General features: G+C 35.6%; 1 protein-coding gene across 1 annotated transcript in view; it reads left to right on the forward strand.

The window, feature by feature from the left end:
* The window catches only part of LOC145692413 (ATP-binding cassette sub-family C member 4-like), a 93,361-nt gene that overhangs the window by 19,543 nt on the left and 47,702 nt on the right, over positions 1-26,116 (forward strand). The window lies entirely within an intron of this gene.

A 26,116-nucleotide genomic window follows, 5' to 3' on the forward strand; every position in this document is an offset into this window, starting at 1 on the left:
ATACAGGAATTTCGACTGCATGTTAAGAATAATTCGTCAAATTAAAAAATATATATTTGACTTATTTTAATGAGACATTCTGACCTATTATTATCCTGGTACATGCCCAAATAATTGCATACAGGTTGATAATATGCGTACAAACTGAAGTGCCCTGGAAATGATTACATGTTATCCTATTATAATATACGCCATTATTTCATCACAAATTCACTTGTTTCTTTGGAGAGGAATTGTGTTCATAGGTTCAGATTATCATTACAAGAGCTTCTTCGTACGGATATAAATACGCATCCAGACGTATGCTATGAAAATGACTGACCCCTAAGAGTGATAATGCTATTTATCCGACTCAGGGCGGAAGCACTGCACGGAGGTGCGTCTGTAGAAAGGTATGCACGTAAACGAGAATGGTGCAAGAAATACTTAACATCGTAGTCTCTTCTTTTAACTCTACTATATCCCTTGTAATTGTTTGACACTAGTAACATTAAACTTGTAAACATAAAATGTTGGTTTCCTACATTGTGTAGAAATGCTCCTATAGTAGAAATTAATATCTCATACAATCCTCTTTCATATGTACTCACTTATTTTAACCGTAAAATTATCATTTTTATGGCGGGGTATTCTTAACCGGTTCCGAATACGCTACATTTGTAAAGAAAGTCTGATGCAAATCCTAAAGTAAGTCCAGTAGCTAAGAAAAATTAATATTGTCATTGCTTCGCTTGGTTTCTTGTGTTTTCAGTCTCTTATTTAAAACAGTCTTCGATGTCACAGCATAAATAACATCAAAATGCAATCATTGCTTCGCGCTACTAATCCATAATTTTTGGAAATGATTCAAAAAAATTTTTCTTGGGTGTGATTCTGTTATCCGTACGCCAAATGAAGAATAAAAGTTACATTTAAAAAAAGTTCAGGGAACGATTTTTATACTGATGCAGCACTGTACTCTTTTAACACAATGTAACCTAATCCTACATTTGATGTGGAAGGGCCAAAATGTTTAGTGGAAATTTGATGGTGTGGCTACAAAATCAACCGACATCCTTTTTTTGTTTTGTTTTTTTAAGGTTTAATATAATCTATTAATTTTCAAATGTCCGTAGAAGGTTAAGAAAGAAACTCTAATAATGTAGCTACACTGAGAAAAATGTATGTGGCTTACGTAAAATCGTATGTTACATTTGTATATCCTGTAGCTTTTGGTCTTAACGTACAGCAAACGTATAACTGAAAACGCATGTTTTATAATACTTTCTGTATAAGTGTTCTATCTCTACGTACTTTCCGTATGAAACAATATAGGTGGTCAGGATCTCATATACAAATAGACGTATATAACATATAGCTGACGAAGGTAACATACATATATGTATGTAATATAAGTAAGACTGTTACATATCAGACATCCTACAATGGCATGATGTAACATCTCAGGGTAGTGCCTATATAGCATACGGATAACCTATGCTCCGTACTGATTTCTGTAGTAAGCGAGAGGATTCCGTATATTTGTACAATATACCGCTGTCCGGATAAATAATTTTTCTAAGTGTACTCATGCACAAGTTTAAACTAAATCAGTACCGTACGTAGTTTTGCTTTCACCTATTTTCATAGTTTCGGTTACTTGTTTTGGACAGCCACCTATTAACAAATATATTTTTAAAAAAACGATTCTATAACTTTATGCTCGTGTAAAAGCGGTTTCAAGTTCATTCCACACTCTTGTTCAAATATCTTGAACAATATTCCTTTGAATGTGGAAATTAGAAGTATTGAATGACCTTGTTCAAACTTCCTTTGACCACGTATAAACAGCATTAAAATATACTTCTTTACCCCCGTTGAACTGGTCTATATATACAAAAATATTTACTTTCCACTATTCCTTTATAAGCATGTATTCTACTTACTTTATGTCTAATTAACTGATAACTAGAGACGAAATTGTATTATTTCCAACTTAATTTCTAACATTCATTTCTTGTGTTTGTTTATATAATTTGAAGGAAGGAAATGAGGAATGTGAGGATTTCCACTCTTCTCCATGTTCTTTTGTCCATCATACATTGTCAAGGAGCAAGAATAATGGCCATTTTTGCGATTACTACTTTTGTCCTTTTAGGCAACTTTTTTGTCATAAGCAAAGTAAGTATTTCTATAGCCTTTGCATAAAAATATTTTATATTCAGATTTAATAGTTTTCTTTAAACTTTTTCATATCTATACATAGTAACAGGCATAATACTTTTCAGTAATTATAAGGATATAAGTATTAATGTAGTGAAATACAAAGTAGATAATATAATACTAATACGTAGAATAATACAAGAATACCAGAATACATAATACGGTAAAGTACAAAGATAATATATAGTAATACATAGAACAATTGTAAACGTCGAGGTTGTCAATTTTATGTCAGATAAATTTGACTTTGATGCTTGACTGATTATTAACATACAAATATGCATTTCTGTTCAGGTTCGGCAAATATTAATGAGTTACTATGTGAATTTACTTAGCATGTATATTTAATGATGTAAACATGTTATGAGGTATCTCGGACTGAGATATCTGCTTAAACGTAAGCTAGATCTTTGGGGAGCTGAGTTTATGCCAGTGGGGCTAGAACTTCAGGTGCCCAAGACTAATGCTTCCTTCTTGAAAACCGAAAGTCGGAAAAATGGAAAGTGAATGTATATCTGTATTCTACTCTTACCCAAAACGGTCTAACCAGGGCGCAAAAAAGAGTAGGTACGCATCTTATTGGAATTTGACTTTTAAAGAAAACGAACAATTCAAGGAACTATTACATGTCGCAATGCTGCAGGAAATGATTCACGCTAATGCAGTTCTGATGGAGCTGTCTGGCTGACTCTCTTTCAAGAAGCAAGTGAATTTTTATACATTTAAATATTATTATACATCATAAATTTTAGATGCATAATTATCATGCATTAACTATACATGTAAAAAAATGCTGAGTTACTCAATTTGACTTCAATAAAAACTGAAAGTTTCAAAAAAAACAACGAAAAATAACAAGATAAATTACTGATTTATGTAAATGGCACCTGCAATAGTCAGCCCAACTGTCTCAAAAAGAAGAAAAACTGACAATATCAAGAAAGAAGCGAAATGATACACTGAAAGAAAATATAGGGGAACATTGGGGTAACGCCGAACACCCAAGTTTACGTCCAAGAAAGCTTGTCAGAGAACAGACGATTTTGCAGCACGCTAGCGGAAAGACCTGGAAAAGTATGGCATAAATTTGATGACAGTCAGTAGAGTGGATTGCCAGGAAGAAGACGTTTTGTTGTTTGTGTCGATTCACTTATAACGTTGAATCAACAATCTGCGCAAGGTAACTTGGTTATTATCTATATTGTTACAGATAAGGCTATATATTCCCCTATATTTGAGCATTAGTTCTTTGTAATCTTAGTATCCTGTATGCAGTCAACAATTAGTTTCAAATTGAACAATGAAATGGCATCTCACAGGGAAATACCAGACAGAATGTTTGCCATTACCCCGGAGTGTTCGGGATTGCCCCAATTTGTGAAATAAATTATTCAAAAAATAATATTTTTTAAAAATTGAAAAGTAAGTAATAAGTTAATGAAATTTGTTTGCGAAATAGATCATATCTTGGTAATAAGTAGGAAGATGAAAATGTTTTAGCTCAAAAGGGTCAAAAGCAAGTTGGTTTCACTACAAGTGGGGAACGAGGGCGAATGATTACCATTTGCTGTTCCATGAATGCAGCAGGATGTTATGTACTATCTGATTATTTTTTTGAAAAAAGGCTGCAAGCAGCCTGTCGACAGGGTGGGCTGGAGGGGTCTTTCTACGCTTGCTCACAGTCAGGATGGATTACTTAAGAGTTGTTTCTCTCCTCGTTTGAGCATTTTACAACGTTTGTGAAGCTGAATCAAGACGACTCAGTTCTTCTAATATTAGACAATCAATCCAGCTACTTTTCTTTAGCAGTTTACGAATTCGGTAAAGCAGATGATGTGGTTTTGCTCTCTTTCCCCTCAAAGTCGCCTAGATTGCAACCGTTGGATCTGACTTTCTAGGGACCCCTCAAAGCAGCATATAACAAAGAATGTGATGTTCACATGAGGCAGTTTCTAAAACTTTTTTACTTCAGATATACCAACGATTTTCAAGAAAGCTTACCTAAGGTTGCGAAGATGGGAAAGGCGGTTTCAGGAGGCCGCTGGAATTTACCTCTGAATTCAGGCATTTTTAATGACGAGCTTGAAGCTATTTGAACAAGTGCAAGTTCAACCATTCTAGCAATAGGAAGTTCACCCGTCGCAGCTACAGAAATTTCTTGTGTCGCAGCAACAGTAAGTTAATCCGTCGCAGCAAAAGTTCATCTGTCCGAGCTACATCAGCAACAGCAGATACTTTATCTGTAACAGCCAGCATATCCACCTGTGTAGCAGATAGTCCACCAATTACAGTTGGTCCATCAATGTATACTTCAGTTTATGTCAAGGTAGCTCATATTTTTACAATTGCTTGTCCTTCAGCTATGACCACTTCATGCATAGGCCAAAAAAGGAAGTATTCAAAAGTTTTGACTACAACACCCATGAAAAAAACTTTAGAAAAAAAAGGAGATGGATTAAAAAATGAAGAGTTTGACCAATTCAGCTGCTGCATTAAAAACACAAAGACTGCCAAAAACTCGCTTCTCAAGCCCTTTCTGATGTCACACTATACTTCCTCAGAAGAAATAGATATGTCTGCAACAGAAGTCAGTGACAAGGAAAGCGACCGAGGATATTTTGAGTTTAGATGGAATAGAGGAGAATAACGGAGAAGTTTATTGTATATATAGAGAGTTCCGGAAAGATAGAGAATTAAGGTACGTTGAAACGCCTATTGCACAAATTGGACTCATAACGCTTGCAGTTCTTGGGAACGAAAAGCTAATGTATATGTGTATGGTTTCTGTTGGGCTACTACAAAATAATGTTTTCAGTTTTATTAAAGTATTCCATGCAACTTTTTTCTGTGTGTGATTCACAAGAATGTTTCACAAATTTATTTAGCCTAGTAGCATCCATTAGCAGTTAGCCTATTTTGATCAGCCTATTAACTGCGTTTGAACATTGGACTAATAGAGAATACTGCCCTTGGAAGCAAAATACATGTAATAATGCGTATATCTATGATTTCTACAATTCCAAATAATGATTTCATTTTAATGAATATTTTACTTAATGCACCGTTATTTCTAAATTTGTTTCATACGAGTACATTCTGTTTAGCCTATTACCTATTAGCTTTCATTTGTAATAGGTTCAAAGATGAGACCTGGTCATATTTCTCATTAATTTGAGTTATGTTCGTGAATACCTTGGGTACCCCTAAGTATTCCAACAGCTGGTACTATAAGGAAATTTGCATATATATATATATATATATATATATATAGAGAGAGAGAGAGAGAGAGAGAGAGAGAAATTCGGAGGGAAATGACCATGGAGTGAAGTGAATAGAGTTAAGGTTAATGGTAGATGGCAACAAAGCAGGATCAGTACTGACTTTGCAAAGTCCCTGTGTGTGCAGTATTGAGTCTGGGACTGACGAAGAGGGCAGTGTACAGAGGAAAGAAGCGAACTATTGAATGCAGTGAACATGAACAGTAGGGAAGGTGAGTAGATTTGTAGCCTTTTTTGTTGCTATTGTAATATGGAACATTAAGAAACTAGGGCAGTTCTTTCCTGAACCAGGTCTAATCGTGTTGTACGCAATACTTCCAAAGTAGTGTCAGGCGATTATTAGGTACGCATGTATAAAGATATGCCTCACTATATTGCGAACATAAAGATACAAAACATGTTTTGAAAACGTACGACGAGGTGGGGTGAAGTGACTAACATATTTTGTGGTGATGTGAATAGTCCTGTTAATCATTAATCCTGTATCATTAATCATTCCATGTTTACAATATGGACCAAAGAACATATTTACATCTAACTATTTCTCATCTGTCTTTCAAACCACAGTCTCGTATAGGAGAAACTTGGGTTCAAGACGTATTGAAAATTCAAATATTGTGCCCTTTCTTCTAAGGTCAAACAACTCAACGCTCCCGAGATGGTACTTTGGACACGATCTCGGATTGGTATGTCTATTTGCTTCTTAAGCATTTCTACAATAATAGCTTATGTATGATCTGTCAGGAAAGTAAATGTACACCTATTTTTCGAGTCTGGCATTCCTGCGCTCCATCCGTGGAGAGTATGAGAATTAAATCAATCAAATGTTTACTGAGGGGCAAAAAGAAAAGCTTAATCTGAATAAGACATTGCAGAGGGGCACAAGCTGTGAATACGAATAGTGCATTGTGTAAATAAAGGACGACACCGAAAGAGAAAGCCAGAAGCAGTTGTTAAATTTACAAAAAAAGAGTAAAAATTGTCGAAGTGGGAACATAAAACACAAATACAACAAATACGCCGACAACTAAACGATCACCATGCCATGATCTTGGTGTAGTGGTTACGGTGCTGGCTTACAAATGCGAAGGACGTAAGTTCGAATCTTCGGCAAGGACATTTTTAAAAATTTTTGTTAATAATACATACAACTCATGAGAGATGGTAAAAGAGGTCGTATTTAGTTTTTCGTAGCAATTATTATTGGTAATGTTTAGTACTGATAATACTTTTTGTCTTTACGTATTGCTTTTGTTCTTGTCTTCATTTCGAAAGAGAAGAATATCCGAACAAATGCCACCAAAATTCCTCATATTTTGAATGTAAACGCCATTTGCAATTAGTGAAGAATAAAAATTGAACGTTCCGAAGTAGCTGCAAAAAGTAAAAGGAAAAAAATGGAAGTCGACCATACTCATGGTTATTAAAAATACAATTTCTACATGCCTTACATCTCTCGACCACGTTTCTACGTTAGCAAGTAAGAGGCTTGTGTTTAGGTTAGGCTCGTCAATACGTTTTGCAAAGGGGCCCGGTTTAGCTCTGACGCACCACAGGTGCGAGAAGGGAGAAAACACTTTTTCTCTCTCCCTCTGTGTGTCTATTTATCTATCTATCTGTATATATATAACACTATTTGTGAATGCCATAACCACCCTAATTTTCAGCGGATTGAGACGAAACTTGGCACAAACATTAATTGTTGAAATATCTTGATGAGTTCGTTAACCAGAATAATCAGATGAAAATGTTCAAAATGGTGGCCCTTCAAACTCTTAAAAAGTTCCAGGGGAACCAAATTTCGCCCATAAATAGGTATTCAGAAAGTTTGAATAAATTTTCCTCTTTTACTGAAATATTTGTGTGCAGAAACTTATTGAAATATTGGACTCGATTAATCGCCTAAAGAAGGTTCACGCCCTTTCGCTACGGTCAGTTTTTTTTTTTTTTTTTTTTTTGCAGGAGGGGGTTATTTTCCTATCGGAACAAGATGATTGTTACTGATGATATGAAATTACACATTGAAAGTGAAGTAACTTGTGTAACGTGTTATTTGAAAGAATAATATAATAAATGTGCATTCCTCTAACACAGAGAAGTGTAAATCATGTATTTCGAGTTCGGGAGCCTGAATGGCGAGGAGTGTTATTTGATTTGCTTTTTAGTAACACATTGCATTGCAAATAAAGGTAGGCAACATTAGTGGTAAGTAAAACAACAACAATAATAATAATAATAATAATAATAATAATAATAATAATAATAATAATAATAATAATAATAGGTGTTGTTTGTGGCAAGGCAATATCTTCCTCAGTTCTTCTTCAAACGTAATGATTGTAACGCCATATCTCCCTTACAAACAAAATATTACCAATTTATATCGAGAGAACGGGAAACTGTAGAGCGATGGGAGCAACGTTGGACAGTATGCACTCATAGTACTCAGAAAAGTAAGCGATTTCAATGCAAAATGAACGAAGAGTCATTGTCATGGGTACTCATGCGGCCACGGCAGAGCCCTCTTTAGGCAAAATGTCGATAGCTTATATCGAGAAAACAGGAGGTGATACTGGGATGGGACCAACGTTGGACACCGTGGACCCATAAGGCGCATCGAAAAAATTAGGGAGGCGGGCGCCAGCCAGCCTTACTTATTTCCACATAATAATATAAAATTATATTGTCGAAATACACACACGAGTTAGCTACTAATATTTCATATTATTATTATTATTATTATTATTATTATTATTATTATTATTATTATTATCTACAGCGTCTTTTTATTATGTAAGCATGTTTGACATGAAACCAAAGAGAAAATCCATCCTGTAGCGAAAAGAAACAATACTTTCTCTCAAATGGATAAAATATCAAGCCGAGATTGATTCGAACTCGCATGGACGGCGCGAAAAGCCAGTGCTTTGTCCACTATTTTTTTAACTGACTCACCGAACGCGTTCCAGTAACTTACTTATTGCTAATTTTACTTGCTTTACTCGTTTAACTTGCTTTTTCTAATAACTTATAACGACAGGGACACGAACACAGAAACATCGAGAACAGTTAAAAATGATAGATGCTCTCCCGCCGAGAATCGAACCCGAGACTCCATACACCCAAGGCTCACGTGCTAGCCTCTAGACCAGCGGCGATGGCAACGCTCATTTCCTGTGTCGTTAGGGATTACGACCACTGTATTGCCAGCTATCACTTCTGTAGGTTGGATAATATGATCACATGTTTCTTCTTTGCTGGAAGAGTAAAACCTACATTATATGTAATACATGAGGTATTTAGACCTACATGCTCTTCATATAATGTAATAAAAGGGTCATGGTGTCGGATTTTAATACATGACGTATTGCAGTATACAACATGCTTTGCATTACTTGTTTGTTTGTAGACAGCTACTAGCTTAGTGTTCTGAAAGGTTGTGTATAAACTAGGGATAGCCCGTTCCGGAATTATTAGTTTTCGGACTCCCGAAAGTAAAGCCGGACAAATTCCGGAATTCGGAAAATTCCAATTTTGTAATAATTTCGGAATTCGGAAAAATCCGGAATTTAGAAATTTCTGATTTCGTTAACATTCCGGAATTCGGAAAATCCGGATTTTTTCGAAAGTCGGAGTTTTTCTCAATTCCGGAATTTTCTAAATTCCGGATTCTTTCCGAGTTCCGAAATTCTTCTGAATTCCGGAGTATAACTGAATTCCATAATTTTGCGAAATCCGGAAAGTGAAAGTTCCGCTTCCGAAAAATGATTTTATTTTGGTTAATATGAATCGTGGCGGAAATAAGTCTTTGACCAGGTAATGGCGACTGCTTTGAAAGAAATGGGGAGTATGAGAATTCAATCTGTCATATTTGTAGTTTCGTGTGGAGAAAGAACGAACTTGTGAACCAGTGGTTTAAGAAAAACTCAAGTTATTAATATAAACTTTGCCGACTTCATAAAAGAAATACGAAAGACATTTTGATCGAAAAATATAACATACAAGTTTGCAAGCGGAGACAAAGAAACCTAACGTAACCAGACTAAAGACGGATCGTTTACCGCGTAGCGATCGCGGTTCAGTGGTCAAGGTGCTTCTGCGAATGCACGTTGCAATTTTGTTTTCTTACTTTAGAATTTTTGATGGCGATTGATCAGCGATAACATACGTTTTATTATATTATGATATTTGAATACTCGGATGTTTCAATACTTGAACTATCAAATCTTCAGGAATAATAATAGTAATAATAATTATTATTATTATCTCGTAGAAGATTAAAAGCTAGAAGCTAAATTATCGCTCAGGTCATACCATTACAAGGAGAAACGTGACATTTGTTAAGAATATTTCGGTTTGGTTTAATGTTGCTCACAAGAAGAGGAGTTTCTCATCTCGTTTCTAAAACAAATAAAATAACATGAGAATTAACATTTTACATTCGAGACGGGTCAGGGCTAAATCAAAATTTTCGTCTCTCTTTGGAGATGAGAATCGAGACGAGACGAAAAGTATCGTAAACATTTCCCGTCTTGTCTCGATTCTCGAAATAGTGTATGTCCATTCTTTAAGTAACAATTGCTCTGTAGACTGAATCTCATAGGCTATTTCGTTACATTGTATTTCAGAGCTCATTGAATTATGCTCTGTGTAGGTATTTTTGTAGCAAAGCTTTTATATTTACCTCTGCATATTCTAAAAATTAGTTTATTATATGCCTTACTGTCGCGTGATATTCAGTTATATTTATTACAGTTATTTTCCTCAAAACATACTTTCTACATGAAACTTCAATAAAAGGTTCTAGTTTAAAATGTTGGTAGTTGCAGAGGTGTGTCTTGAAGGTACGGAACCCTTTCCCCGAAATCTCTACTTTTAAGTAAGTTTTGCCAAATTTCAGGGCAAGTTTAAAACTATTATTATTATTATTATTAATATTATCATTATTATTATTATTATTATTATTATTATTATTATTATTATTATTATTATTATTATTATTATTATATCAACTCCATGTATAATCTTTAAAAGATATACAGTTTGTATCTGAATAATAAAAGCTAATTGACTGTCGATCTAGGTCGTCTGGAAGTCTTCAGGAGGCAAGGACATCGGTCACGTTCTGGGTTTGAGTTCCGAAGGGGCAAGTATTCGGGCTCGAGCAAAAAATTGTTAAAAGTTATAGGCTTCATCCAAACATATTCAAAACAGCTGGGACCGGGTTTGGGCTTCTCAACGGCTCGAGCGGCTCGGCTTACAGCTCATTCAATATCGAACCGAATCGAGAAGTGAGCCGAGCCAACAGCTCACCACACCGAGCCGATTTGAGCCATCGGCTTAGTTGAGCTGAGTCGAAACGTGCTGATGAACTAGTTTCAACTTAGCTGGCTCGAACCGGTTCACATGAGCCGAGTAGGTGACCCATCCCAACCGAGAAAGCTCGAGCCATCGGCTCAATTGAGCTGAGTCGATGGCTTGTTCCAACTAAGCCGGCTCGGGTCATCGGCTCATCCCAACCAAGCCGACTCGAGCTGTTCGCTCAGTTGATACGAGCCGAGCCGGTTGATATCACTACCCGAGTTGGTCTTCTGCTTGGGCTCAAGAATTCGACCGTGCAGATCTCAGCCTTGATTTTAAGAACTACAGTATATACTTATATTGGTGATTACGACATTTGAGGCTGTCTCGTAATAATAATAATAATAATAAATTATTGTCTTCTCGTTATCTAGACGAGACGAGATACACTAAAATTGCCCCACGAGATGCACTAAAATTACGAGATGAGACGCACCTCTGTCGTGAGCAACACTAAAAGTATTCCACATTACTGCTTACATTTCTCATGGCTTTTGCTTTCCAGTCTAATCAGGCCAATATTTCAAAACGAGTTAAAACGAGCTGAACGAGCGAGAGAGCCATTATCAAACTCAACTCAACTCGAAACTCGACCTCGAAAACAGCGACTTGGCTCGGAACTCAATTCAAGAAAATTACCTTTGACTCGACTCAAATTGTACTCGAGTCGAATTGAATTTTGGCTCGACTTGTGCTCATCCCTATTCGTGTTTGTATTTTATGTTTCCATTTCAACAATGTCTACTCTTTTTTCTCATTTTACCTGCTGTTTCTGGATTTCTCTTTCGGTGTCGTCCTTTATTTACACCGTGCACTATTCTTATTCCCAGCTTGTGACCCGCTTCAATGTCTTATTCAGTTTAGGCTTTTCTTCTTACATTGACTTCACATGTGATTGATTTAATTCTCACTTTCCGCGCACGACCGTTGAAAATGTTTTATTATTATTATTATTATTATTATTATTATTATTATTATTATTATTATTATTATTATTATTATTATTATTATTATTATTATTATTATACTATTGAACTTGCACGGCGAAATTACTGTATAATACGATATCATTTCTGTAATTTTACTCCATTGTATGTTATTTAGTTTATTAATGGGCACTAAATTGTCTCCAGATCAACGAATAAATTAACTACGGCATGCACTTTGGTGGAAATATCATTGCAATAAGATTTTTGGTTCGTTCCAAACATGTTCATGTAATGATATTTCCACCAAAGTGCATGCCGTAGTTTCGTTGATCTGGAGACAATTTAGTGCCCATTAATAAATTAAATAACATACAATGGAATAAAATTACTGAAATGATATCGTATTATACAGTAATTTCGCCGTGCAAGTTCAATAGTATAATAATAATAATAATAATAATAATAATAATAATAATAATAATAATAATAATAATAATAATAATAATAATAATAATAATAATAATAATAAAACATTTTCATCGGTCGTGCGCGGAAAGTGAGAATTAAATCAATCACATGTCAAGTCAATGTAAGAAGAAAAGCCTAAACTGAATAAGACATTGAAGCGGGTCACAAGCTGGGAATAAGAATAGTGTATGGTGTTAATAAAGGACGACACCGACAGAGAAATCCAGAAACAATAGGTAAACGAAGAAAAAAAGAGTAGAAATTGTTGAAGTGGAAACAAAATACAAATACGAATAGGGATGCGCAGGAGTCGAGCCAAAATTCGACTCGACTCGAGTTCAATCCGAGTCGAGTCAAAGGTATTTTTCTTGAGTTGAGTTCCAAGCCAAGGCGCTGTTTTCGAGGTCGACTTTCGAGTTGAGTCGAGTTTTATAATGGCTCTCTCGCTCGTTCAGCTCGTTTTAACTCGTTTTGAAATAATGGCCTGATTAGACTGGAAACCGAAAGCCATGAGAAATGTAGGCAGTAATGTGGGATACTTTTAGTGTTGCTCACGGCAAGGGTGCGTCTCCTCTCGTAATGTTGGTGCATCTCGTGGGGCAATTTTAGTGTATCTCGTCTCGTCTAGATAACGAGAAGACAAGAGTTTTTTTTTATTATTATTACGAGACAGCCTCAAATGTCGTAATCACCAATATAAGTATATACTGTAGTTCTTAAAATTAAGGCTGAGACCTGCACGGTCGAATTCTTGAGCCCAAGCAGAAGATCAACTCGGGTAGTGATATCAACTGGCTCGGCTCGTATCAACTGAGCGAAGTTGTTGTATTACTATACATCTGCTTCCGCCCCTGTCAAATCTGGCCGATCTCGTTGACGCGACATATTTGCTTTTTTATACCCCTTTCTTCGTTTACTGAACAAAACAGTAACTATTCTGAAATATACTACTGCGCATGCCTCGTAGATAAATATTTCTGATGCCAATAGTTTCCGTTTTGTCCAAGGAATGTTCTTTTTCTTATTCCCAGCATGACCCTTTTATTACATTATATGAAGAGCATGTAGGTCTAAATACCTCATGTATTACATATAATGTAGGTTTTACCCTTCCAGCAGAGAAGAAACATGTGATCATAGTATACAACCCACAGAAGTGATAGCTGGCAAGACAGTGGTCGTAATCCCTAACTACACAGGGAGAGAGTGGTGCCCTTCCCGCTGGTCTAGTCGCTAGCACGTGCGCCTTTGGTGTATGGAGTTCCGGGTTCGATTCCCGGCGGGAGAGCATCTATGATTTTTAACTGTTCTCGATGTTTCTGTGTTCGTGTCTCTGTCGTTATAAGTTATTAGAAAAAGCAAGTTAAACGAGTGAAGCAAGTAAAATTAGCAATAAGTAGGTTACTAAAACACGTTCAGTGAGTCAGTTAAAAAAAAAGTGGACAAAGCGCGCCGTCCATGCGAGTTCGAATCAATCTCGGCTTGATTTTTTATCCATTTGAGAGAAAATATTGCTTCTTTACGCTACAGGTAGTCCACTCTTTTCGTATTTTTCGCTGTCGTTCACAGTTAAAGTAACTGACTATTATTCTTTCTACGAATGATGGATCTTCTCTTTGGCTTCATGTCAAACACGCACACGTAATGAAAAGACGCTGTCGATAATAATAATAATAATAATATGAAATATTAGTAGCTAACTCGTGTGTGTATTTCGACAACATAATTTTATATTATTATGTGGAAATAAGTAAGGCTGGCTGGCGCCCCCCCCCCCTATTTTTTTCGATGCGCTTTATAGGTCCACGGTGTCCAAAGTTGGTCCCATCCCAGTATCACCTCTCGATATAAGTTATTGACACTTTGCCTAAAGAGGGCTCTGCCGTGGCCGCATGAGTACCCATGACAATGACTCTTCGTTCCTTTTGCATTGAAATCGCTTACTTTTCTGAGTACTATGAGTGCATACTGTCCAACGTTGCTCCCATCGCTCTACAGTTTCTCGTTCTCTCGATATAAATTGCTAATATTTTGTTTGTAAGGGAGATATGGCGTTACAATCATTACGTTTGAAGAAGAATTGAGTAAGATATTACCTTGCCACAAACAACACCTATTATTATTATTATTATTATTATTATTATTATTATTATTATTATTTTACTTACCACTAATGCTGCCTACCTTTATTTGCAATGCAATGTGTTACTAAAAAGCAAATCAAATAACACTCCTCGCCATTCAGGCTCCCGAACTCGAAATACATGATTTACACTTCTCTGTGTTAGAGGAATGCACATTTATTATATTATTCTTTCAAATAACACGTTTCACAAGTTACTTCACTTTCAATGTGTAATTTCATATCACTAACAATCATCTTGTTCCGATAGGAAAATTACCCCCTCCTGCAAAAAAAAAACTGACCGTAGCGAAAGGGCGTGAACCTTCTTTAGGCGATTAATCGGGTCCAATATTTCAATAAGTTTCTGCACACAAATATTTCAGTAAAAGAGGAAAATTTATTCAAACTTTCTGAATACCTATTTATGGGCGAAATTTGGTTCCCCTGGAACTTTTTAAGAGTTTGAAGGGCCACCATTTTGAACATTTTCATCTGATTATTCTGGTTAACGAACTCATCAAGATATTTCAACAATTAATGTTTGTGCCAAGTTTCGTCTCAATCCGCTGAAAATTAGGGTGGTTATGGCATTCACAAATAGCGTTATATATATACAAATAGATAGATAAGTAGACACACAGAGGGAGAGAGAAAAAGTGTTTTTCTCCCTTCTCGCACCTGTGGTGCGTCAGAGCTAAACCGGGCCCCTTTGCAAAACGTATTGACCAACCTAACCTAAACACAAACCTCTTACTTGCTAACGTAGAAACGTGGTCGGGAGGTGTAAGACATGTAGAAATTCTATTTTTAATAACCATGAGCATGGTTCATTTCCATGTTTTTCTTTTTACTTTTTGCAGCTACATCGGAACGTTCAATTTTTATTCTTCACTAATTGCAAATGGCGTTTACATTTAAATATGAGGAATTTTGGTGGCATTTGTTCGGATATTCTTCTCTTTGGAAATGAAGAAAAGAATAAAAGCAATACGCAAAGACAAAAAGTATTATCAGTACTAAACATTACCAATAATAATTGCTACGAAAAACTAAATACGACCTCTTTTACCATCTCTCATGAGTTGTATGTATTATTAACAAAAATTTTTAAAAATGTCCTTGCCGAGGATTCGAACTTGCGTCCTTTGCATTTGTAAGCCAGCACCTTAACCACTACACCAAGATCATGGCATGGTGATCGTTTAGTTGTCGGCGTATTTGTTGTATTTGTGTTTTATGTTCCCACTTCGACAATTTTTACTCTTTTTTTGTAAGTTTAACAGCTGTTTCTGGCTTTCTCTTTCGGTGTCGTCCTTTATTTACACAATGCACTATTCGTATTCACAGCTTGTGCCCCTCTGCAATGTCTTATTCAGATTAAGTTTTTCTTTTTGCCCCTCAGTAAACATTTGATTGATTTAATTCTCATACTCTCCACGGATGGAGCGCAGGAATGCCAGACTCGAAAAATGGGTGTACATTTACTTTCCTGACAGATCATACCTGTACATCATGTAGGTGTTCTTCGTTAACTGTATACTCATTATTTAGCAGTTTATATCTTGTTAGTTACATTATGTCAAGGACATTTCTTCTCACCACTACACCACCACGTGCGGGGTGAAGTGAATAATATACCTTGTATGATTCATTTGTTTCTGTGCACGTTACTCCAGACACGATATCAACCATACTTTATTTTCAGAATGCAGATGGTCTGTCCTATTCATATATAGTTGTCAATCAGCTGTGCTACCATTTCTGTGTAAGACGGTGTAAGACTTCTTCACTATCATGCTTACTATGTTCACTTCGCCTCGAATTACTATCTATCTATCTATTTATCTGTATTCATAAATTAATATATTAATTTAAAAAATATTAAAAAGGAAAAATTAACTAAAATAGAAAAATACTTGAGTTATCAGAGGTGATTAGATGTTTTTAAATAACTACGCAGCCATGATTTCCTAAATAAAATAAGCGAAAGCTCTAAAGCATAGCAGGATGGTCAAGCAATATTACAATCAGTGATGAAAATTTTTCGGAAAATTTTTCGATTCATAAAAACATACTCCACTTATTCCTACATCGTTGTTTAGCCGTGATGTGAGATGGAAAATTTTCTTCTATATTTTTCCGGAAAATTTTCCGTTCTTAACAAATATCAGTGATCAAGTAACAATCCCTCAGTATTCATAAAATTGATTTAATTCATATTTAGAAATGTTAAAAAGTGAAAGATCGTTTAAAGAGTCTGAAAATTTTTATGACTCAGACAATTTTCAGTACTATGTAGGAACAAGTGAAACAGTTTTTCATGAATCGAAAAATTGTCTGTCCTGTACAGTGATGGAACTTTTCCGGAAAATTTTAAAACGGAAAATTTTTCGATTCATAAAAACATACTCCACTTATTCCTACATCGTTGTTTAGCCGTGATAAGGTGGAAAAATTTCCGTTCTTAACAAATATCAGTGATTAAGTAACTAACAGTTCCTCAGTATTCAAAAAATTGATTGAAATCATGTAAAGAAATGTTAGAAAGTGAAACACCCTTAAAGAATCTGAAAATTTTCATGGCTGAGACAATTTTCAGTACTATGTAGGAACAAGTGAAACAATTTTTCATGAATCGAAGTATTTTCTGTCTTGGGTGGAAAAATTGAAGAACTTTTATGAGTCGGAAAATTTTAATCATTTTGAAGCCAAAAGTAAAACAACAACGGAGCAAGTGAAAGGAATTTTCATGAATCACAAAATTTTCATCACGATGTAGAAACAAGTGAAAAAAACTTTTCATAATCCGGACAATTTTGGATATTATGTATAGTGATGTTTGGCGGAAAATTTTCCACTATATTTAACTGCACTTTCAGCTATAAAATTCAATTCCTGCAGAGGGAAGTTAGACAGCAACAAATTATCATTTTTCCAATTAGCTTTCGGAAACCAGAAAATTTTGTAATATTTCAAGTTGGGAAGTAAAAATATACAGTGTTTCTCTCTCTCTCTCTTTCTGTGTGTGTGTGTATGTGTGTGTAAAGTACAGGGAAAATACATCGAGTTCGTAGAGAACAAATATCCCATTTCAATATTTAAAATGTAACAAGAAATTGAAAAGAAACCTTTGTGAATTTATCAATTTCAGAAACAGAAAATTCCACTATTTCTTCACATGTAGGCCTATGTAATGAAATAACTACATAAAAGTTTCTTATGAAAATTATTTTTGTAACAGAAAATAAGAAAAAAATGATTTTATTGTGTTTCAATATTGGAATTTTGTATAATCAACATCTTAGAGCAGATATTTGTATTGTACACTACCATTATTATTTATAAAAATGTATTAGAAATAATGAAGAATCGATATATATATACATATATATATATATAAGAAATATGTTTTTTATTTTGTAAATTAAAATGGATTTACTTGTTGCTTTTAGAACGCAGCGCTAATAGTGCAGCTTTTTATGTTTCTTTTATATTTTATTGGAAGAACAACTACAGAAATCAGCTTCCTTATTATTTATATTTCACTTTCTCTTTTGAATGAATATATGAATAAATAAATGTTTATTTCCAGAAAATGGTCAGTATTTGCTTTCATGAGTTCATGAACTGGAATTTGGGGTAGTCAAAAATTTACAGTAGGCACTTTATATTGTATCTACTTATTTATAAATGTTGCAGTATGTAAATCTATAAAAGTAGTAAAGCTATGGGAAAACCGTCTTATGCGTATTAAACTGACGAAATCTAATATTGTAAGATCAAAGGTGGATTCTGAGGGAAGAATGCATTGAAGTTTTTGAAACATTCTTGAAATGAAGAATCGTTAGATTTTCAGTTCACAAACTTTTTAAGACAATATTTATTACCAATAAATGTTACGGCTAAACTACGATGTAGGAATAAGTGGAGTATGTTTTTATGAATCGAAAATGTTTCCGTTTAAAATTTTCCGGAAAATTTTCATCACTGTACAGGACAGACAATTTTTAGATTCATGAAAAATTGTTTCACTTGTTCCTACATAGTATTAAAAATTGTCTGAGCCATGAAAATTTTCAGATTCTTTAAATGATCTTTCACTTTTTAACATTAATATAGATGAATTAAATCAATTTTATGAATACAGAGGAATTGTTGCTTGATCACTGATATTTGTTAAGAACGGAAAATTTTCTGGGAAAATATAGAAGAAAATTTTCCACCGCATATCACGGCTAAACAACGAAGTAGGGATAAGTTCAGTATGTTTTTATGAATCGGAAAATTTTCCGGAAAATTTTTATCACTGATGTGCAGTTAAATATAGTGGAAAATTTTCCACCTAACATCACTATCCATAATATCCAAAATTGTCCGGCTTACGAAAAGTTTTTCCACTTGTTTCTACATCGTGATGAAAATTTTCCGATCTATGAAAATGCCTTTCGCTTGTTTCTGCAGATCAACAAAACTTTCCGATTCACAAAAAGTTGTTTTACTTTTTGCTTCAAAATGATGAAAATTTTCCGAATCATAAAAAGTTCTTCAGTTTTCCCATATAAGACAGAAAATATTTCGATTCATGAAAAATTGTTTCACTTGTTTCTACATAGTACTGGAAATTGTCTCAGCCATGAAAATTTTCAGATCCTTTTAACGATCTTTCAATTTTTAACATTTCTATACATGAATTTAACCAATTTTATGATTGCTGAGGGATTGTTACTTGATTACTGATATTTTTAGAACGGAAAATTTTCCGGAAAAATATAGCGGAAAATTTTCCGAAATGGAAAATTTTCCACCTCACATCACTAATTACAATCCCCTCCTGCGCAGAAGTCCGTTCTGGATCCGCCCCTGCAGAATAGAAATACATTTGTGAAGCTTAGTATAGGTAAATGTGCATATCTATACATATTTAACACACAAAATATTTAACAATATCAACATATTTCCATCTAGGCTAAGAGCTCCTTTGTGGCTAAGCGGTTAGCGTACGCGCCTTTGGCGCGGGAGACCCGAGTTCCATTCCCGGCGGGAGCTCATGTGGTTCGGATTCCACGTTAATCAGTAGGTCCACGTCTCATATAGGCTCGCTGCTGAACGGGACGTAAAACTCAAAATCAATCAATCAATCAATCCATCTAGGCTACAAGAATACATAATATTAAGTACTAAGTACACAGAACCACATATAATAACACAAGAACATACGAGGAAAATACTCGACTGTTTGGTCAATTGATATTACGTAGAGTGTCGACATTTATTTACCTTTCTTAGTATCGAGAATCAACCTCTGCAAAGTCTAATTACGACTTATACTTGTCAATGGACTTTCGAGATCTTAGGGCTGGTCATCTGACCTAACGATAGACTTCTATAGAATATAAAAGCTCAATTATTTAGAATAGCTGGTTTGATACAGCTATTCTAAATAATTCGATAATTACATAAATTATAGAAACCGAACACTATTTTGATTGAACGATGCTAATTAAAATGACAATTGAATCCGCTTCATATACAACCTTAGTATATCGATGGCAGTACTATTAGTAGCATGAAAAACTAATAGAATGCGTGATCGCACAATATAATATTTGTAATTTAACCCCTGTGAGTGATCTCAATTCGCGAAATACACCTCCAACACTTAAAAGTTATAGCCAGTAACAACACTGGATTATCAAAACAGAAAATAGCAGGTTGATACAATGAAAAATAAGTATTATGATTGTCATTATTATGATCTAATGACCATTTCAGACCCAGGTCATTTTTGGCGTTTTCCTACATTTTCAGTTAGTGACTTATTGCTCAAAAACTATTTATCCGATTGATATGGTTAAGGCCTTGGTTTTCAGAAGAGGGATGTAGCCACTTATTGGTGAAGTGACGTTGCAGTGTTGCCACCGGAGGGAAATTATTGAGGGAAATGTAGGGGTGAAAATTTAGAAAAAAATCCCTAACCGAATTTCAAGATTTTTGTAGCTGGCACCACTGTTACCACATGGGTCCAAGTCACATAAAAATTATTTAGTGTGTTTATAAGATACAGTGAAAATCTTAAATCGGTGGCTGTCATACAAAGAGAGAAAGAAAAAATTCTCTGTCATCATATACATGAAATTTTGACACCTTTTACGCCTCAGAAACAAAAATCAACGGATATGCCGGGGCCACAGCTTCCATAATTATCCTATTCAAATTTTTTATGGTGTGTTCTGTAGGCCAAAGAGGAGGCTTTCGGATAGTAGTACGCTTTTTCCAATGTAGCCAGCAGGATGGAAATAATAGAGAGGGAAAAGGGAAATTTTCCGAATTTTTCACCTAAAATCGGGAATCGTTTTTAGTTAGAAACACTTCAATGAGACAGACGCCCAACTATCTTAAAATAAACCTTGGTACCCCACTAATATACCCAACAAATATCATGGCGATATCCAACAACGTAAGCATGAAATGAAAAAAAATGTATATATCATTCTACCTCAGAAATTCACCACTTTTTACCATTTAAAGAACATAGTTTATACTTCCCCTAATTATCCCTACTGAAACTTTTTATGTTGCGTTTCGTAGGATAAGGACGAAACTTTTATACAGTGGTACGTTTGTTCGAGTGTAGCCAACAAGAGGAAAATAATAGAGAGAAAAAAGGAATTTTTCCAAAATGTTCCTCTTATATCGGGAATTTTCTATAGCCGGCAACACTGCTACCAGACATATACAAACTATCTTAAAACAAACATTGGTACGCCACCAATATATTCTACAAGTATCATGGCGATATTTAAGAAGCAACGATTCTTAAATATCGCCGTCTGAATCACTTTGGTCACCTGGGTCCAAAAGAAATAATCCATTTTTAATTCTGAAATCGACAATTTAACGCACCAAAACCGATTATTTAATAACAATGTGAAAAGAATTAAGAATATGTTTAAAATGGTTATTTAAAAAAGGGAGAATGAGAAATATTCAAGTATACTTTGTGGTTATTAATTATATATATATATATATATATATATATATATATATATATATATATATATATATATATATATATATACAGGGTGGGCCATTTTAATTAATCCACGGAAATATCTGAAAAATGATAAAACATAGAAGAAATGTTTCAAGTACACGTTATATATTGCTAAGGGGGAAAACCAATTCCGCCAAAAGTACCCCTCCTCGCCCCCCCTAAATGGGGGTAACGGGGGGTAACTTTGAAATGTCAAATGGGAACATGGGTCGAGTAATACCTCGTTCGAAAGGTCTTGGAAAACTAAGTAACGCTGTACCAAAAGATGTTTCATATTGTGCACCAGTTTCAAAATGGCCGCCATGATATGGTTCGATAACTCCGGTACCCGTAGTATGAAAACCATGGAAGGTAAATGAATGGAACAAAATTGAAATACGTAAATATTATAGGGCATATCGAATGATGTAATCCCTGTGATCCCAGTGGCCTCCCTGAAGGGGTCTTGTTGGCTAACTTCAAAATTTCAATGTCCGACCGGACAACGGTTCGGGCGTACGCTTGACCTACCCAATGCTGTTTGAAAGGCAGACTTCATGCATAGAGAATTGGTGCACTAAGTTAACGCGGATGGCCACAGTTACATTTTGATTAACTATTAGCATTCATGTCATATTGTGAGCTTGAGGGACGAAACGGTGTGTACGTATATCCCCCAAATGCTTTCTGAATAACCAGCACGCATTGCATAAAAGTTTCTCCTTTTTAGTCACTACAGCGTCATCTTTACAAACAAATGTTTCAACCACACCATACCTATTTGTAAGGTTAGCCTTAATTTACGAATTAAAGTAGAGTTCTCGTTTGAACTTTCACTTTAGTTTCAACCCCACTCACATAAAGAGCGCAGGGAGAGATTATTTTGCAGGACTTGGATTTCTCTCTATACATTATGGCAATTTTACTTTAATATTTTTATCTCTGTTGTATTATTCTCGAGCCTTGGAACGCCTCCCTGGCCTTTCCTATTTAATTTTCGTTATTTTCATTTATCTCTAACGTATTCATACTATGGGCACGAGACGTTTTCTTAGACACAGTCACCATGTCTTTGCGATCATTTTGAAAACGGTGTCTCATGTCAAAAATTTTCTTACAGAAGCTGTTTGATATTAATTTGTATATGTAACGTGATGTTGCTTCAAGCTGCTATTTTAAATTTTCAAGTTGGCCCCGGATACCTTTCAGTTGGCCCTTGGAGTCACCCCAACAACACCTCTCGATGTGCCTTACGTCAGTTAGCTACTCCAGTTTTTCTTTTGTTGATTTATCTCCAATCGCTTTCATACTACGGGTACTAAACCTTTTCTCTTACACGGATACTATGTTTCGGCGGCCTTTTGAGAACACTGCCATTTCACATCAATCGTTTTCTCCTGCAATATATTAGATTTTGCAAGATTTATCGAACGAGGTACCACTCGACTCATGTTACTATTTGAAATTTTGAAGTTAGCCCCCAAGACCCCTTCAGGGAGGCCACTGGGATCACAGGGATCACACCGTTCGATATGTCCTATGATATTTACGTATTTCAATTTTGTTCCATTCATTTACCTTCCATGGTTTTCACACTACGGGTACTGGAATTTCCGAACCATATTATGGCGGCCATTTTGAAACCGGTGCACAATATGGAACATCTTTTGGTACAGCGTTACTTAGTTTTCCAAGCCCTTTCGAACGAGGTATTACTCGACCCATGTTCCCATTTGACATTTCAAAGTTACCCCCCGTTACCCCCATTTAGGGGGGCGGGGAGGGGGTACTTTTGGCGGAATTGGTTTTCCCCCTTAGCAATATATAACGTGTACTTGAAACATTTCTTCTATGTTTTATCATTTTTCAGATATTTCCGTGGATTAATTAAAATGGCCCACCCTGTATATATATATATATATATATATATATATATATATATATATATATATATATATATATATATACAACCTATTTATTCTGCCTGGGGGACGGAGTTTTACACAGTTATAATGATGATGATACGCTAGGCACAGTCGAGACGATGATACGCTTAGCCATAATCGATCAGTTGCTGAGATCTACCAAAATATTCCCGTATTAGATTGTAGTGAGATAGAGAGAATATAAATGCTTGTATTACCGTACTTCCATAACCTGTTTCCATTTCTAATTACACGATAAATTTTCCTCGTGATGAATCCAAAATCATACAACACTGAATAACAGTAAACCTGTAGCGCTCCTTTCAACATGGTCAAGGTTCCCTTCGCGCTTGGGTGGTTTATATCACATCTGCTTATCACTAGCTGGATTCTCTCCTGTTAGGTTACTCGCTTCTTTCTGGAACTTACGGCTTCCAACTCCACTTCCGTTCTCATCCTGATAATCTGGTCTAGCGTCTAGGGTTTGATAACATCTTAATTTGACCTTCATCAAAGTTCGATTAATTGCTCCAATTTAACATATGCACCAATAGTAGTATTCACTACAAAGACTCACTCACTGTGTGTGTGAATAGTTAGCGGAGGCATGGGCTGGCCCACCGGGACGTGTTCCGATGCGCCCTCCGGAACATAACATTATAAATAAAAGTACATTTTTTATGTAATAAATTCCTACAATTGTTGTTGATAAATAACCCGTGAAGGGTGCCGACTAAGTCTCGGTTCAGACGTGCAGAAAAGTCTGTTGCGGGCCCGCAACAGAAAACTCTGTTGCGGACCCGCGCGAGCCGGAAATACATTGGTTCTTATCATTCATGCCACACGTACAGACTTTCCCGCACGACTCTGCTGCGGGCCCGCAGCGGGCGAAAATTGAGTTGCGGGGACTGCTGGCTCGCAGCGAGTCCGCACAGGTGTTGCGGGTCGGAAAACCATTGCTGGCAATGAGGCAAGCCACACGTGCAGACTTTCCCGCGCCCGCAGAAATGGAAAGCGAAGAACTGAATGAAGAACTATTCATTAACGAAATACCAAAATATCACGAGATATGGAATTTAAACTGCGAAATGTATAGAGATAGAAATAAAAAACGGGATGCATGGAATAAGGTGTGTGAAATCTTATGTGAGAAATTTAATGAAAAAACAGAAGAGGAAAAAAAAACAGCATTGGTATGCATTATTATTACTTTTCAATGTAAAAATCTAATATTCACGTAGTGTTTACATATGATTTTCGTTTAGTGTCCTTTTCCAGCAGAGAGGCTATGAATACTTTTTTGTGATAACAATAGACAACAAATACGCTTAGAGAAAAAGCCTTTATTGTTAATGCAGTTTCTTTAATGAGATTTCTTGTCACTCACTCCGGAATGAACCGACTGTTTATAACGTACGTTGCATTATACTTTAGGCCGAGGCAAGGGCGCCTATCAGGGGAGCAAGGTGGGGCGTTCGTCCCTCCCCCCTAAGAGGAAATTGTACTTGGGAATATCGAAAACCCAATAGAATTTTTACATTAGTTGCAGCAAAAAATGAAACTATATTTGAAAAGTCGCTTATATTCCCCCCCCCTCCCTTGGAAACAAAACATGGGCGCTCTTGGGTCGAGGTCACGTATTATATAGCTTCTGTGCTCAAAAGGGACGCTGAAGTCCAATACAACCATCAACATAATAGCAGAACAGAAAAGAAAGAAAAAACATTGTTTTTCGGCTGACAATTGTTGTTTTTATTTGTTAATGTACTAATTTTTTTAAAAATAGAGCTAACACGAAAAGTGTTGAACATCAGGGTACTCATGTGATTAAAAAATAAAAAAGCATGCTGAGATGTAACAGAAATATTTTTGTTTCTCGTGCAATTGATAACATTGTGCACGTCGTTGCTATTCTAAAGATAACAACTGAATGTTTTCTTACATAAAGAACAACTTAAACAAAGTTATCTTGCCATGGAACTCTACCTATGTCGCTTACAAAATAATCAGCCCATCTGTTTCTGCTTCCGTTTGCTGTGTTGCCTCCTTTTGGTGTGCTACACGTATTGGGGATTTCCTCAAAACCTTCTATCGTTAAATGCCAAAATTATAAAAATGTTTCCTTTTTCTCACCTTAGAAATTGATTATTCGGAAACACTAAATCCATTATTTTTATTTAAGAGTTTACGTTAAGAATTTCACATCTCCAATCTAAGCGAGTCCTATACTTTCTCAATATATAACGGGAATGTCACTACTATAGAAATGAAATCCTTGAGTTTTACGTCGCACGATTATACCGGGTAGGCTAAAGGAAATAATAATGATGATGATAAATGAATGAAATGGTGGAATGAATAAAGTCGGAGGAAACGGGAGAACCCCGAGAAAACTCACGCACACGGTGCTTCTCGCACCACAAAGCCCACTTGACGCAAGCTGGGATCGAACTAGAGGTGAACACACTATCACTGAGCCACCGGATCCCACTACTATAGAAATCCCCCATCTCCCCTTCAAGAGAAAATTTTCAAAGACGCTGAAACCTGTGCTCCATTATTTTTAATATGAGTTTACATGCCGAATTTTACATCTCTAACTGAAGCAAATCCTCACATTTGGTAATTTGTGAATAAATAAAGGGAAATTTTACTATTATTGAAACGTCCCCTCTTGAGCGGGATATTCGGGAAGTCTAAAAAAATGTCTAATTTTTAATTTAAAGCCACCATGTCAAAAAATCGAAATTAGTCACGCAATTGTTAAACTACGCCAGTGGCCGCTAATAACGTCT

The sequence above is a fragment of the Thermobia domestica genome, chromosome 8 (genome assembly GCF_964235325.1).
Source record: "Thermobia domestica chromosome 8, izTheDome1.hap1.1, whole genome shotgun sequence".
Taxonomy (NCBI): domain Eukaryota; kingdom Metazoa; phylum Arthropoda; class Insecta; order Zygentoma; family Lepismatidae; genus Thermobia; species Thermobia domestica.